Source organism: Phaenicophaeus curvirostris, chromosome 2 (assembly GCF_032191515.1).
Source record: "Phaenicophaeus curvirostris isolate KB17595 chromosome 2, BPBGC_Pcur_1.0, whole genome shotgun sequence".
NCBI lineage: Eukaryota > Metazoa > Chordata > Aves > Cuculiformes > Cuculidae > Phaenicophaeus > Phaenicophaeus curvirostris.
The window spans coordinates 12,778,447-12,795,783 of NC_091393.1; the positions used below are offsets into that span (position 1 = coordinate 12,778,447).

Sequence of the window (17,337 nt, forward strand, 5' to 3'; positions counted from 1 at the left end):
AGAGCAAGTCCACCATAACAAATACGCCTACAAACTTGACAGCATTCCTCCTCTCCCACCCCGCTTTCATAGGTGGGAAGTCACAAAGTCAGAAAAACAAAGGAGAAAATAGATTTTTTACTTTTAAATTCAAAAAAGTTATACACTGCTATTTCTTTACAAGCTAGCAAAGGTTATACTTCCTCACCTAATTTCTAGAAGGCTATCTCTCTAGTTCAGCTGTGGGAATTTCAGCCTTTAGTCTCTACAGATGCCTTAAAAAAATAATCTGTATGGGACTCTTGGGAAGAAGGAGCTTAAAAGAAGTAGCTTGTTTTCAGTGTTATTAGGGCTAATATTTTTTAAGTACCTGGAACCTAGAAATGCAGAGTAAGAAACCCAGGAAGCCTGGGAAGAATCTACTCCTGTAAGTGTTCATTGAGATAAACATGTTGCAACATCCAAAAAAAAATGCACCCCAGCTACACATATTTTTGTTTTCCTAGATACCTACACATCTTTTAAGATTGCAGCTAGATGGTTCCTTGAAGAAGGCTTGCTGAATCTTTAATTAAGAGTGGCTGCCTGCATAACACACACGTCTAAAAATAAGCGTGATCTCATCTCTTGAAAAGTAATTTTGTTGCAAAAAAAAATGCATGAGGTTTGAACTAAATGTATGGGGATTATCATCTCTATACAAAAACCTTAACAGAGGCAGAACACTGGCAGTTTTTAGCTCATTGTAGCTGAATAAGATCAACCCTCAACAACTAGCTGGGATTTTAGCAGATACACTCAGGTGAAAACTGCTTCTGCCCCAAAGAGGACTTTACATGCAGATAGCAACCTTTGACATGAAAGCTTATAGGGATGAGGAAATTCAGCTGGGCTCATTCAGCTAGGTCTGCTCTACATTCCTTTCAGTCCATACTACACTTTTTGCATCTTATTTAATGAAATGATTTTTTTCAGAAAGGAACTATACACTACATACTGTATTTTTTACAGCTATTATCAAGAGCATTACCTGAAGAAAAAAAATACAGCTTTAATAATTCTACAGTATTCCTGAAGTGTCAGATCCACGCAGTTGCTGACTGGCTTAAAGCCCAGGTGGATGAATCATGCCTGTGGGTACCATATGACCTAGATACCATTTGGAAATCAGAGGATTTTTAAAGTGCATGTGCTAGTTGTTCTTGGCACACAACCCAGTCTGTCTATCTAAATGCACCACAAAAATGCATAACTTTTGGAGGTAATACTGATGGAAGCATTGTTTCCTTGAAATAAGAGGGTAGCCATCTAAAGAAACTGCAAAGACAAAGCTCTCAAATTATTAGCACAGTTTGCATTTCAGTGTCTTATTCTTTCTCCTTTTCTTACAGATACCCGGGGCTGGGGGAGTTAGGCATATGTGAAAGGATCACTTTTTTCATACAGAATGCAGCTCCTAGAATTGTGCGCAAATAATGCATTATCAACAAGAGAAAAAATTCTGCATCATTACCACTGCTGGTACAAAGGACAACATGCCTTTCACTATCTCGCTAAAAATTGCAGAGACAAATTTTTGTGTCAAGGTAGAAGTGAAAGACAAAAATAACTTTCTCTTTCACCAAAAAAAAAAAGCTGCGAGAGGTCCAAAAGAAAGAAAGATCGATATTTTCTTAACATGAATATTAAGGACTTGTTCAAGCAGAAACAAGGCATCTAAAATTATGTGTGGGAGAAGTAATTTCCTTATAGTGAAGTATTGCTAAAGCCAACAGGAATTCCCTCCTGCACTGGTCACAGCAACCAGCAAACCACAGGGTGCCTGAGCCAGCCCTCTGGCCCTACAGCCAAACAGCATCATCTGGCCAAGTCTATTAAACCCGGAGCCTCTCAAGTGGCCGCACACTAACTGTACATTGGGAATCACCCTGGCATGCAGCAACATCTAAATCATGGCCATGAACTGTGAGACTGTAAGTTAGCCTTGGCCAAAGTTGCCTGTGTTGGCAATCATTCTTCTAAGAGCTTCTCCATGCCAGAACGCTCCACTGCTCAAGCTCAGGACACTTCCCAGCACGTGTGAGTCTACGTGTACCTGCTCTCCTCTGCTGTCTGCCAGTAGTCTGAACACTGGGCACAAGTTTAACTGAAACTTAGATTTAATCAGATCCCTAGTACTTCACTATTCACACCATGAGAATTCTCCTACATCCCACATTTCCTAATACCTCCTTTTTATTTTTATAAAACTAATTAAGATGTTGAAGTGAAATAAATTGTGGGGTTTTTTTCCTTGCCAGAAGCCTTGCAATTCTCCATATGACATCTGCATGAGTTATCAGCTGTGGATGTGCCAGATGCATAAATTTAAACAAAATGCCCTGAAAATTTTTAGCCTAGAAAGTAACATCTCCTCCTCCTCCAAATGATTTGGTTCAAGCCTGTACACTGAAACAAAAGCATTAGTTACATTTAAAATCCTATTAAATTATGCCTTGTTGTTTAAGATGGATGCTCAGAGCATCTGACATAACAGAAGCCGGCTGATTATCACCCACAAAAACCACAGGACCTTTGTATTCCTCTGCAACTGGATCTGTGCCGCAGGAGTGCGTCAGCCTCACAAATCTGCCTGCAGCTCTCATCTGTGGGTACTCTGAGCTCTACAAACTTCCAGCATTTGACCACATGAAACACCGAGCAAAGCCAACATGGCACAAAGAGCACTGTCAGCTCTCCCTTCCTCACTAGCCTGTGGTGGAAGGAACTGAGCTCCTGTCATGAGCCCAGTGAAATAAAAAATACATCCTCATTTGACAAACTATGGCAGCGGATACTTCAGTCCTCTTTCTGAAACTTAGCCTTGTACATTGGTGCTTCCAGGGCTGCCAGAGTGTGATGCAGCTGAAAGGAACCTGAAGAGAGTGTTCATATAATCAGAGGTACCATATTAAGAAAAAGTCGGTCTGTAGCTATTCATGCATCACTTTGGGAAAGCATCTGTATTCTTACAAGACAGACTGCTTTAGCATCAAAACATTTTGGTTTTAATACATTTCAGCACACCAGAAGACACTGCAAGATACACTACCAAGATATATATCGATTGTGAAGTTTCAGAGGAAAATTCTACATCTTATGATCCTAATCTATCTTTAATGTGGTGAAGAAAACTGAAAGAGCTAATATTCTACTATTATAATTCAATGTTTGTCTCCCATATTTTTAGCAGGGTGATTCTTTTCTGAACATCATTCCTCAGGGTTTGGTTTTACTGCTAATCTATATTGCTATTCACAAAAGTAAGACAGGGAAAAATCACCAGGGACATCTCCATTATATTCCCGGTATTTAGACCTGGTCTCTTTATTAGGACTAACAAGCAGCAAACATAGAATGTCCATTTTGATACACACTACTGCTAAAAGGAGCTAATCACTTACTCAGCAGCCTGATTTATAATGAAAGTCTGTTGTTGCTACAGTATTCCATCTTTCTGCCCTAGTTTTATTTCTTTAAACTGATTTGCAACAGGTAATAGGAGGATAAACTTTCAGACTACACTCAGGTGTGGCCAGGTGACACCACTGGAATTATCAGTTCTGAAGTTCAGCAACCCTGAATTAATTCCTCTTAGGAATAAAGAGTTTCTTTGGACTTTTTTTTCCCCACTAAGCACCATTCCTGAATTGAAAATAACAGGCAACTGGATAGTCTTTGTAAATTGTTCTCAAAAATTAGTTAACCACTTTCACTCAAAATATTTGCTTGCTTCTGTTCAGAATTTGCCTCAGTCCCAGGTTTTAGAAGCTTTACTTTTTATATCTTTGGCTAGACTGAAAAATACCTTCTCTTAAAAGATTTCTGTTTTCAACACAACTAACATGGGGGAGACATAGATCTCCCAGCTAACCTGACCAGTGATCTTCAGTAACAAGAGAAATCCTATTGCTTGTTTAACAGCAGAATGACGAAATGGCGATGTTACCATCATAAATCACGTCCAGACTGCAGCAGATGTTTAGGAAGATCAGATCACATCCTCTGTCCAAAATTCCTTAGAATTCCCTTCCAACAGGTCACAATTCCCTCCTCCTTTTCCTCTCTATGCTTCCTGAACCTGTTTTCAGAAGATGTCCCGTAATAGAAAGGCTTGCCTACTGACAGATGCTGAACCAAAGGAGCATATCATGCGGTTTCTCCATTACTAAATGGCAAGACCATTTTGTTATTCTCTAGAATTTTAAATAAGATATTCAATACGCTGCAAAAATCTCACTAGTCTAGGATTTATCTAACCTAGATAGGATAAATGAATATTACTTCTACTATACTACAGGCAAGAATGACTCAAGTAGCGCTATTAATAGGAACTGTGAAATAGCCATAATTAAAGAGAACTTCTCTGCCTTATCTCATTAGCCCAGTTAATATAAATGGGACAAAGTAGACATATTCTCAGCTTCAAATTTCTTCGCAGTGGCAGCAGGCATGTTGCTGAGTGTCTGGTGCCCACAAAGCGGATGCAGGATCTTGGTCTTTTGCTCTGGACTCTTAACTCACACTTTCTGGAGAAAAGGCATTCCCAAGGCTTCAGTCCTCCTGCCTGCAAGTGGAAGGAATACCGTTCAGTGCCCCAGCTGGTGAGTGTAGCAGCGCTGCCCTGCAGCCTCTCTAACCTGGCACAGAAGGGACCCAAAGTCTAACCAAAACTGTCACTCATTCTGGACAGATCTCAAGAAAACACAGCCTACTTTCTACCCCCAAAAAACATTCAGACCACACACACTGAGAATAAGGCTTTATGATTAATATTTTCTAAGATATATATTATATACATATATACATAATATCTTGTCAGAATACAAACACATTTTAGAAGTCTGACACTTAAAAAAACACAAACCAAAATGCAGGTGTAAGCCCACCTCAAAGACTTGTTTCATAGATTGCCATATGTCTATCTAGACCTGTGCCTCGTAAAGACAGTGATGGTCCTGCTGGTACCCTTCCTCCTCTTTCAACCTGGTAAGTCTTCCCTGATGCCCTTACTCCAGAACTGCAGCAGCCACTCACTGACTCAGCTGAAAACTGAACGCAAATTTGCATTTGGCAGGGGCACCTTCAGGGTTCAGTCTGAAGATGCAGCTAAGCAGATCTCACCGTTGGCTGTCACTGAGATGACACAAAGTTCCTTCCTCCTGCCAAGCAGCTCCTGCAGTTTTCCTTGCACAAACATCATAAAGGAACCAGGGGAACAAGGGAAGGAGCATCAGTAATGTCAGCAGCACAGTCTTACCAGTTTCTATCAGTAGCAAAACTGCACCCTAAGAAAATGGCTTAGCAGAAGCTGAAGTATGAATAGCTACAGGTATTTGAAATATGAACCGCATAAACAGCATTTGTGTTACATAAACACAAGCTCCAGCTCACTCCCACAGCTGAAAATATCAAACAGGAGCCTCTGCCTTTACAAGTCACGCAAACATAACCAAAGGGACTTGTTGCCGTGTAGAACGCAGATGATACTGCAGAGGATTACTAACCTTCATTTCTCATACAGATGAGGCTTAACACAGAACTCCCAGATAACAGGGAGATACTACGCTCTTAACAAAGTCACGCAAGTCCTAACCACATCAAATGAACAGAGCTCTAAGCAGTGTTAACTGCAAACCTATACATACCTTCCTCAGAAAAGCAAGGAGGAGGCAACGCCTCTTACAAACACACTGAGCAACATCTGCATTTTTTTCTGTTTCCACCATGTTTCTGCTTTCTTACAGAAGCAATGAAAAATAACCTTACACATTCACAAGGCTGACATGCAAATCCTCAAGGTCCCTCCTGTTCCACCTGTGACCTGTAGCGAAAGAGACTTTCTGCCAAATTTCTTTGCCTGTCTTAGGAAAGTCAAGCACAATTGACCGCTGGCAACTTGATTGCAGAGAGATAACAGCGCTATGACAGACGTTTACAAAGGTTTGTGAGATTAATTCAGTGTTCTTGGAATAGGAAAATACAACTCGGCTATGCACATAAGATTAAAGGCGATGAGAAGCTGTGCTGAGGTGAAGGAGGGTAATAAAGAAGAGATATAATAAATAAAACATAGAAAAAACAGCATTGCATAACTATTCTTAAAAGTAAAGTGGCTACCTGCAATAGTAAATATTGCATTACACACAGTAGAAGGAAAATAGTCTCCTCAGAACAGACATTCAAATAGCTAAAACAACCAGTGTTTCATCCTCAAGAAAATGTTTCAAAATCATAACAACTGACCACAGAAATTTTCAATCTGAAAAGAAATAGAACAGTCCCTGACAATGGTCACATGCAGCCTGCAATGCCCTGGTCTCCTGCTAGTAGCAATCTTCTGCTTGCACGCAGAGACGTAATTAAGGACATGCCATATGAAATACTCTATTGAACTGGGAAGACAATCTGTTCAGCTTTATGCAAAGTAAGTTTGCACATCCCTAGTTGCTGCTGAGACACTGCTGAGCCAGGCAATCTGCATACCTTTACCCCTGTGCAATACATGCATGGTATCTTTGAAGAGTCCAGTATTTAAGAAATGCAATTAAAAATTGAGCAGTCAGTAAAGGAAAAAGTATTATTTTTCTTTTCCTACAAAGCTGCAGAAGACAGTAGACTGCTCCATGCCCAGTGCCTGCTAACCTCGTATTTTCCTTGTCAGATGCTGCACTATGATAAAATGAATTTAAATCTCTCTCTGCGTGTGTGCGTGTTTACTAGAAGTTGAAGGGAAAAGTTTCTTATTTAAGATAGTTTGCAGGAAACCAATGTTCTCTGTGCAAGCAACAAGGTAACACTCAGAAACACAAAGGAGCCTTTAGCAAGTGCAAATACAAATACCACTATACAAAACCAGATGATGGGAGTGTGGCCAGGGGTTTTACTTGGTATCATTTCATTAAGCATTCAAGAGAAAAGGAGTGATAGACATGGAACAAACAGAAAGAGGGGAAAGACCAAGAAAGTAAAAAGAGAAGGTTCTACAGAAATATCAGCTACAGAAAGTGCCATGCAGGGCTTTCTGGCTGTGCGCAGCTGAGAAAGCCTCTAAAAACACTCCCGGTTCTAATTTTCATTTCTTATGTATTTCAGGAAATAAGACTTACCAGTGAAGCACAGAAATGAGGTGATTCCATCATGACATTCTTCTTGCAGTAGGAGCACTGTGCTCCTGCAGTGTTGAATATCCACCTAACTTGTGAGTCTCCTACAGACTGGAGGAAACCAGATGCTTTTGGGACCCAGATCTGGGCTCATTACTTCCCATCAAAAGAATAAGAACACCACTGAAGCTGGATCTATCTTCTAATTAATGACATAAATTTGTATTCTATTGTATCAACGTGAAACCAAAACAACAGCACTGCTTGTGGAAATAAAAAATGGCTAAAACAAAGTTAACCTTGAAGACTTTGCAATAGGAACTGAACCAGGAGTTGGAAGTCTCACTGAGTGTACAGGAAGGTGGCTCCAAATCAGAGAGATCTTGACAGACTAGCAGCCAGTGGACTCCATGCAGACTGAGAAATGTGTCAGCCTAGCTTGGCAAGCAGTAGGTGAGTGCCAGATTGAAGGTCAGGATGCACTGGTTGTTCTGGTAGGAAAGCTTGCAATACCTACTGTCAGCTTGGATCATAATCTACAGCAAGAGCAGCATTCTGTGGAATTACACTATCCTGTAAACGTTCACATTTCTAGTTGGCAAAACACATGCTGGAAATTATATTTGTGCTACAGATACAGGATCTTTCAGGCTAAACATTAGGAAAAAAATTTTCACGGAAAGGGTCATTGGGCACTGGCAGAGGCTGCCCAGGGAGGTGGTTGAGTCACCTTCCCTGGAGGTGTTTAAGGGACGGGTGGACGAGGCCCTGAGGGGCATGGTTTAGTGTTTGATAGGAATGGTTGGACTCGATCCGATGGATCTTTTCCAACCTGGTGATTCTATGATTCTTTCCTAGTCATTGGTATTTTCTTGCGAGGGGACTGGGAAGGCTTATTGGTTCTTCTTCATCTGGGTCTCTACCTAAAATAGAGGGCAGGTTACCACAACATGCTGGTATCTTGGTCTATTTTCAAAAATGGCTCAGGCAATAGCAAGCCAAAAGTTTTCAAAATAATTAGAATTATGTGGTAGGATTTTTACTTTTTCTTTAAAAGAGGTTGGGGATACTAGTGGCTGGCACAAATGGCGAGAGAAACTTTGAGCAATCTGGAAGACTTAAGGGATCCATAAAGCATATTCTCAGCTATCAAAATCTTCTCCTAATGGAACCACCCTGCAGAACTAGAATAATTAATTTCAAAAGACTAACGATTCAAATCCTAGCTGGCAGCTAACTTCTTGCAATAGGGAGATGGTTTTGTTTGTAATTTACCATATGTTTCAGTAATTCAAGAGAGTGGTTAAAAACAAAGTGTTATTTTCATGCATTTTTCCAACAGAAACCTCTCATAATTGCCAGAGAAAAATTTAAATCTCCTGTTTAGCATTCTATATTTAACTCCTCCTTGTACTATTCTCTTTTGTTAGTGGCATATTTATAGCAAATGTTCTGCATCATGAAAGAAACCCTTTCAACAAGCAACATCTATCTTCCTTTTCAAAATGTATACTACACATGAATACAAGTATGATAAGCACAACCCTTAATAATTTAGATACTCTTTAGTACCTGCTAATTAAATGTAAGATGTTCTCTGATCTCCATCCTACATTATGTTTATTTGTACGCTTATTTCTTTGATTTCTGTAAGTTTTTTGATTCTGAAGAATATCCTTTGCTTCCCAATGAAGTCCCAGTTCAGCAAGGTACTTGAGGACTGTAAGTTCCTGAATTATTGGAAACTCAGACCTTGGTCCTGCAGTGATGAACAGAAAATTGACCTTTGAATCTCACAGTTCCTCCTGCAGAGTTAGAAGACAGAGGAATAGTTTGATGCCTTGCACACAGAAATCCAATACTCCTATAGCTGAAAATCTGCAGAGATTTAAGAGATATCGCTTTTCTAATGTGAATTGAGATTACCTGGTAGAATTATGGACTTTTGGAGGAAATAAAAACACGATAACTATGTTCTGTTTGTTTATTTTCTAAAAATGAGTTAAATATTTGGTAACTGTTTAAAGTTCACTGAAATAGCACTGAAGAGAGCAGTTTTATAAGAAGGTTTTGGAAAGAAAGCAAATACTATAACACTCGTATGACTCAGCTCGGTGCCTTGGCAGCCAGGAGGGTAAACCACATCCTGGGTTGGATGGGGATGCAACAAACGCCGCATAGCCAGCCGGTAAAAAGAAGGGATTATCCCACTCTTTTCAGCATTGGTGTGGCCTCGCCTTGAGTACTGTGTGCTCCACAACTCAAGAAGGATGTGAAGGTCCTTGAATGTATCCAGAGGAAGATAACAAAGCTGGTGAAAGGGATGGAAGGAATGTCCTCTGACAGACAGCTAAGGACTCTGGGTTTGTCTCATTTGGAAAAAAAGGAGGTTGAGGGGTCACCTCATTGATCTCTACAGCTTCCTGAGACAGGGAAGTAGAAAGAGAGGTGCTGATCTCTTCTCCCTGGTGTCCAGTGATAGGGCATGTGGGAATGGTTCAAAACTGCACAAAAGGACATTTAGACTGGGCATTAGGAAGCATTTCTGTACTGAGAGGGGGGTCAACCACTGGACTAGGCTTCTGGCCAATGCCCCAAGCCTATCAGTGATTAAGAGGCATTTGGACAATGCCCTTAACAACATGATTTAAACACTTGGTCAACCCTGAACTGGTCAGGAAGTTATATATTATATGATCATTGTAGGTTCCTTCCAACTGAAATATTCTATTCTACTCTAAATTCCTCAAAGAAAAATAAAAGTTTAAAACAAAAAAATCCCCCTAATAAGAAATTCACACACATTTGCTATTATGTAACATGCTTATCACCTAAACTTTTAAGATGAAAACACACAATTGTCTGTTTTTGTGACATGGTGAGTCAGCAGAGTGTTGTAAGCTAGTTCTATGTATTTATCAGTCACGCTGTTTTGCAACAATGAATAAAGCATCCCCAGCTGTATTTTCTGTACTTACTGCAAATGAGATATAAAAGCAAATGTCTTGGCATTAAAAAAAAACAGGTCATGTCTCTTCCTTCATATTAGCTTTAAGCATCAAAGTCCAGTGGCACAGGAGTATTTATCTGTTAGAATGGATAAAAAAAGCCTAGAAACCCATGAGACATTAGAAATAATTGGCTCTGTTGAGTCTGGGTGGGGTGTCAGTTCTGTTAGCTCAAAAACTAAGTCCTACTGGCCACCTCCTACACTACCCGAGAGGCTGCGCCCTCTTATTTTGTCACTTGGGACCCACGGCCCACCATACAGTTACACCCAACTGCAGCTCCCGCTCTTTCTTAAACAAGAACTGTTATAGCTGGTGGAAAATGTGGAGCCTTAAGATGCTACATGCAGCAGAGTCTCCTGACAGTATAGGAGAGTTTCAGAGAGACGTTTAGGCAAACTCCAAGACTACAGTACTGCCTAGTCCAGCAGTGGCATACTGGGTTTCATGGAGCACCCTGTTCCCACATAAAGAGAAAGTCACATCCATATTTCTCCCACACAACCGCTAATAACCCTTCATGAATTTGAGACAATGATTGAAAACTTGCTTCCAATTATTTGTTTTCTCATCCTGAAGAATCTGAGATATTGTGACTCCAAGACACTCCAAAGCATTTGAAAAAACAAGTTTGTGAAATAAAGATGTCAATACTTTCACCATTTTCTCCTGACAGCTACTATCCGCACAGCACAGATGTGTCACTCTGCCAGTGATCTGTAAGATACACACACCCCTGATAATGCATTTTAAAAGATCAGCAGTTACAGCAGTGCTAGTCATTCATAATTTGCTGTGCTAAGTTTTTACAGCTATTTACAGGTTTTCACAGCAGTATATGGAATAGCAACAGAAAAATGCATTTGAAGCTCTAGACAAATGTCAGATCTTGGATAAAATTGGACTATGTTACTGCAAAGTCCTATCAGTTTTGTAAGGCTAGGATGATGGATTTTGTTGATAACATTCTCTAAACTAGGGCTGACTGCCACTGCTATCATTCAGATCAATAACAGAATTACCTTTGACCAAGTGAGAGCAGAACGAGGCTTCTAACTTTATTAACAAATATCAATATTATTTCTCTTTCAACAAATGTGACTAAATCCATGTAGCTTGTGAGTTCTTGCAGGTCCATATGTGCAAATTACCTTTTCTTTTATACTTCTGCAGCCCTATTTCTTTATGACTAGCTGCATCCCCAAACACCGCAGCCATTTGATTGTCAACCCATAAACTGCAGACACATCTCCTGCAAGGTCAACAGGAGTCACCTCCACATAGCCAAAGGTACCAATGAATACCATGCTGAATAAACCCACAGATTTTCAGAGTCTCCTGGGCCCTGATGCTGGGAACCTTTACCAGAAAACAGATCTTTCTGCAGTCAAGCCAGTCTCACTAAGTAGGAAGGGACTACTTGCACAACAGGGGCTTCAAAGCAACTGTCTTCTCTGATCAAAGACTAGTTTTGTATCTCCTTTCTAACTAATTTTAGCTTCCTAGCAGGTTTCTACTGAAGAATTTGATGCTATCCAAATCCTTCAAATGAGGCTCCTGCCTCTGCTTCTATATAAATATATCAGATCAATCAATTAGAGAAGCTTCAGGAAAATTGTCTGACCTTGGGAGATGTAGATCCAGATCAAAGGTTTAATGCAGTTTGAATTGTCTTTCTTTGGATTAGACAGGATGATAATTTCACTAACCCTTCAGCAAAGTAATGACAGGTTTCAGCTGCTGATGCTCTGTCGTTCATCAGATCAAAGGAAGCTTTCTTTCAAATGAAGACACACAAAAATTCACTTGCCTTTTTCTGAAAAAGCACAGACCCAAATTCCATGACTAAGAAACCAGTGTTTAATTGATTTGTAACATTACTATTAAATTGTTTCAAATAATCACTCATACCAAGAATCATTCTCTGCAGCACATGAAAATGTCAGGAAATACAACAAATTTATGAAAGCTGTGATGGAATTTCCACCATTAAATTATGATGAATTCTTTTTCTGAGTCATGTTTTCTCACTTCAACTGGGATCTATCCAGTGAATTCAGAAGACCCATGTTATATAGCAGATTGGTGAAGAGGGTCCAAATGGGTCCTATCTACCAGTGCATGAAGGTAACTGAAGTTCTGTCTTTTTGAAAAATCACTAAAACAAAAAAAAGTCAAAAACTTATCAGCATATGCAAAGGGAACATAGTTATTCACATGTTTTGATTTGCATTTAATAGGAAGCACAAGTTCACGGTTTCAGGGCTCTGCCTACAAAATAAAAGCTCTGAGGGCATCCCTGCTGGCAGTGTTTGCAGCAGAACAACCCCCTGAAGTGGGATGTTCAGCAAGCCAGGAAATGTGGCTGTTTAAGGCTTTATCAGAAGCAGAAGCTTGCTACTCTCTTGCCAGAAGTTACCATTGCCCCTGCAACAGTGGCAAAACTGATCATGTCTTGGTGCTGCAGATGCTCAGTTTCACAACATTTTACTAGACCCCCTTCAGCATCCCTGAAGGCTGCAGGGCTGCAATCAAAGAGGCTAGAATGCAAGCACACATTCAATCCTGGAGCTCCGCAACAGGCAGACAAGCAACTTTGAAGTTATCAGTGGTGAAGTCTTAAAATTGCCACATCTAGCCCTGTCAGAGCTCTCAGATAAGAATCTTCATAACTTCGTTCACATTGATGTTACCTTTTTCCAAGGTAGGAAGGGAAATAGTCATGCCACTGTATGTCCCTGCTAGCCAGCACAATTATACTGGTGGATATCTTATACTGGTATAACCATTTTGATGTTTTGTAAGCACCTCATTATCTGAAATGAGTTACGTAAGTAAAGACCTTAAGTGTAGGCCAGGCACACAGAATAGCAGAGATAGCTGAGCAAGCACCACGATTTGCACTTGAGCTTACACAGAAGCCAGACATCCATTGTTATAATTCCTTAAGGTCCAGCTGTTCAAATAAAGTCATTTTTGATGAGGCCCCAACGGATGCTGACATAACTTGAGCAACCAGCATGAGGCACTAGGACATTATCTTTATTTCTCTGCTGGGGATGTAAAAATCAGCGGTTTACTTTTACCACTAATATGGTAATTAGCATCTACCAGTGCTTCTGAGGTTAAGAAACATACACACACACACATATACACAGATATAAGCACTATCTATATAAACATATATATATTGATATACATATATATATTGATATATATGTGTGCATGCAAAAATGCACCTCTACACATGTATATTCAAACAAAAGGCAGGTTGATACACTTGCAAAGGTCACTCCCAGATACTAACTCCTGCAAGTCTGTTCATCGAAGTAAAATGAGAAATGTCTTGCAGTTTTCCACACTGTCTTACTGGGAATGGTGGGGGTTAGTTATTCAGAGGTAAAAGAGCCAAACCAACAACAACAAATCCTGGAACTCTTAACTGTCAAGACAAACTCTATCCTACCCAAGGGAGATGGGCAACAGCAGAAGGGAAGGCTTTTATTGATGATTAACATGAGTCACTGAACAACCTGTGTCTCCTAAGAGCTTCTCTTCATAAATCAGCTAGCAAGACAGTCACTCCCCATCCTCTGTGCCAAATTCAATTACTTTGTACTGTAGCACAATATTAAATTTAGACTAAATAAACTTCTTTACTGTTTTAAAATCCAGTTTTCTCTTCCCCCACTAACGAGATAGAAATCACTTGTTTTAAGGAAGCCCCTCATCAATAAGGTTCTTATCACCCCAAAAGAAGGATATCCACATGCTTTAGACTCAGCCCATTCACAATGGTGATAAACATCTCTTACAGGAAAGTAGGACACCTGAATGAAAGGACTGTCACAGCCCTAAACAGAAGTATCAAAAGATTTCAGCCCAAAATATTTCACAGATGGAGACTAAAGCCTAAGAAAGAAAAGAAAGCAGGCTTTGTAACCATCCTCCCTGGCTGACACAATGCGTTGCCTGCACTGTGTTTGTACCTCAATCACCCCTTCCTTCCAGTTAAAGCACCTGAAGTTGCCCAACAAGTCTGAGTCATTCCTTGAAAGTTCAGGTCACACTTTGCTCACTTACATGAGTCCCACTGAAATGAATCTGTTTGTGTTTAGAAATGAGTCAACAATGGCTTAGGTTTCTGAATTGACTACCTCTGCCAGTCCAACGGGTGCTAACTAACTAAACAACATTCCAGCCCCAGAAGAGAAGATTAAGGAAACAATCTCATGACTACTGAGGAACTCAGAAGCTCTTCCAATCTACTGCAGCTAACTGCAGACTGTTTTCATTAACAATCACAGGTGAAAATCGTGAAGTATTCAGGAATTGAAGAAAGACATAGCTTTGCAAGAGCCAGTTAGTTGTTTATGGCATCACTGTCCACCAGAACACGGGAAATTCAGGATATTCAGTTTTCTTGCCTCTAAGTGGCCTCTAAGTCATGCAATTGGTACTTACTTGCTATGGTTTGCCCAAGGACAGAGGCTTAGGAGTCCAATGCAACTGTTCTGCGAACAATCTAGTTCTTTCATTATAGGTAGATTGTATGAGGTTCATTTCATCTTTCTGCTAATGAGGATGTTATGTTTGCAGACAATACTGCGGCAATTCCAAGTTGGAGGCAGCAGCACTGCACATTTTATATGCACAAATAAAAACATTTAGAACAACACACATTAATGAAGTCCTGATGCACAGGACACACCATTTAGGCTTAATGATAAACACAGAAGTCACCAGGCCAGGATGAAAGTCCAGTTGGTCAAATGAGATGTTTTCACTAATTTCAGGAGGCTTTGGTTCGCATCTTATGTGAACTTACTACACTTGACATCACATCCCTGTAAATGACTGCAGACCAAAGGATTCACATTAGTCCAGCAGTGACTTGAATACAACAACCTTTTTCAATACCTCTTTTTACAAAGATATTTAGCTCCAAAAGAAAAAAAAAATACTGATGCTTCAGTGCTAAGCATATTTTGCCAAAAAAATACTTCTTGAAAAAAAAACCAAAACCAAACCTCTAGAGAAGAATCCTCTGACATAGGGTTACAGAAGAATAGCTGAACAAATTTTGGTAAAGCAATTCTGTGATGCCCAAATGTAATGGAAATCAATTCACTGTCCCTTGGCTAAGAGACCTTTGTAGTGACAAGAAACCAGACACCAAGTCTGCAGTGGGCTGATATGGAAAACACATCGCTTTTGATTTGGATTCACCAGATTAAAGTTGCTGGTACCAAGAGCTCCAGTCCAGCAGCACTGAAGCACAAGCAGTCGCAGTGATCCAATGTGTTAGAGCATGAGAGATGCCTGTCTTGCCCCTTTTCTAGTGTTTGTCTCTGCAGGAACAATGTTTTGCAGAGAATAATGTGAAAATGACAGCTATAAATGTGCTGACTTATATATTGATGAAATAGCATCAGACAATAAAATGGGGATGACCAAAGAATGGCAAATCTTTGTTCCCTGCATTTCTTCCTGGGTTGTACGATCTAGAAAACAGACAGCTGACTTATGTGCTCAAATTAGTTTTCATTTCATAAAACATCAAGAAAAATAAAAGTAATCAAAAAGTTATATGTACCAATAAATCTCATGCAAGTTCATTATTACTTGGGGTATTTTTAATTAATGTAATTAAATTTGGTTATATGTGGCCTCCCATGACCACTGACACTATATTTAGGGTTAGGAAAATTAATTTCACAGCTTTGATGATATGGGTGGAAGATTAAGAAGAACAGGTCACCACCATCTGTGACATATGTCCACTCATGGACTTGCACTTTGGCACTGCTGTACTCCATAGTATAAAAGATGGGGAAAACCTTCTTAAAATCAACAATTTGTGTTTTATTACTCGTTTTATTCTTTCCAATCCACATGAAAATATTCAAAATGGAGGGCTAAATCTTTAATGAAAACGTCACTATATAGTTGTTAGAGACATTGAACCACATGCCCGTACAAAGCAGATCAGTAAATGGAGAGTCTCCAAGCAGTGTTTCACAAACCTAGTCAGAACGATACCTCTTTTGAAGTTTCATTAGAGCAACAAATTGTAATCAGAGGTCAGTAACAGTCCTGAGTGCTTATGAGGCTATGCAGTCTAAGGTGTGTTCTTCAAGGCAGCATTTTTTCTGACATAATCTGTCTGCCAAGAGGAAATGTAAATATTTGGAATGCACTCGAGCACACAAGAATGGTGCAACAGTTAGGTACTGAATACCCTGCACAGATGGTTTAAATTCCACCTGTATCCTTGTGACTAGAGTTCTCACCCGGCTCTCTCCTGAATGCGTTCCTTAAAGTACCTGAACCACTGTCCTGAGGCTTCTAGTCCTCTCCATCATGAAGCAGGAGGATGTAACTAGTCTTTAGACTCTCTTGGAATATAGACTTGAGAGTTAGACCCACAGAGAGTCCTCACGGTGAAAAATAGCTAAAGCTAAAGAATGAGGAAACTAATTCTGTCAGTTAAAGGGATGAGATCCAGAAAGTCCCTAGATCTCTCCTAGAGGCACGATATAACTGCTAAGATGCAAGACAGAGACGCACAACGTGCTGTGACTGAACAAGGATCCAGCTTTTGTTCCAGTATTGCTGCTGTTGCTGCGCACTGTTCTGTACATACACCACCAAAAGCACCACCACCTTGACCAAGTGAAGCAACACAGAACAACGTTCATGTGAGATTCACAAATCGGGCTTTGAGGATCCAATCCAACAGGTGTATCCTCAGCATCCTGACAGATGCTTGACAATACTGTGTTATGCATTTAAAATACTGCTATTTTCCATGTAAATATTGCAGGAACACTTCCAATTGCACAGATTATTGTCCCATTTCTGAAAAGCTAACCTACCTGCTGCTATGACATGATTTTACAAACTTCTAATATTAAAAACTAATTACAATGTTTAGGATTTGAGAAGTTTAATATTTTATATCGTACATAGATGAATGTACGTAAATCACATGCAACAAGATGTAAATCCCTCCAATGAGCACCATAACTAATATGGTTTTCAACAAAAGGCATTTGTATCACTTAACCAAAGCACTTTCAGGTTTGACTGCTGTCCTTCTGGGGCGCACGGAGGCAAAAAAAAAACCAAACCCAACCCTGTTAGATGGTGCCTATTCTAAAAGTGACATATTCTAAGTTAATTTAGTCCACACCACGCAACAA

The 17,337-nt window shown here is 39.9% G+C and overlaps 1 protein-coding gene across 1 annotated transcript in view; it reads right to left on the reverse strand.

The window, feature by feature from the left end:
* SH3BGRL2 (SH3 domain binding glutamate rich protein like 2) overlaps nucleotides 1-17,337 on the reverse strand; it is a 39,767-nt gene that overhangs the window by 17,258 nt on the left and 5,172 nt on the right. The gene's annotated exons all lie outside the window — the stretch shown is intronic.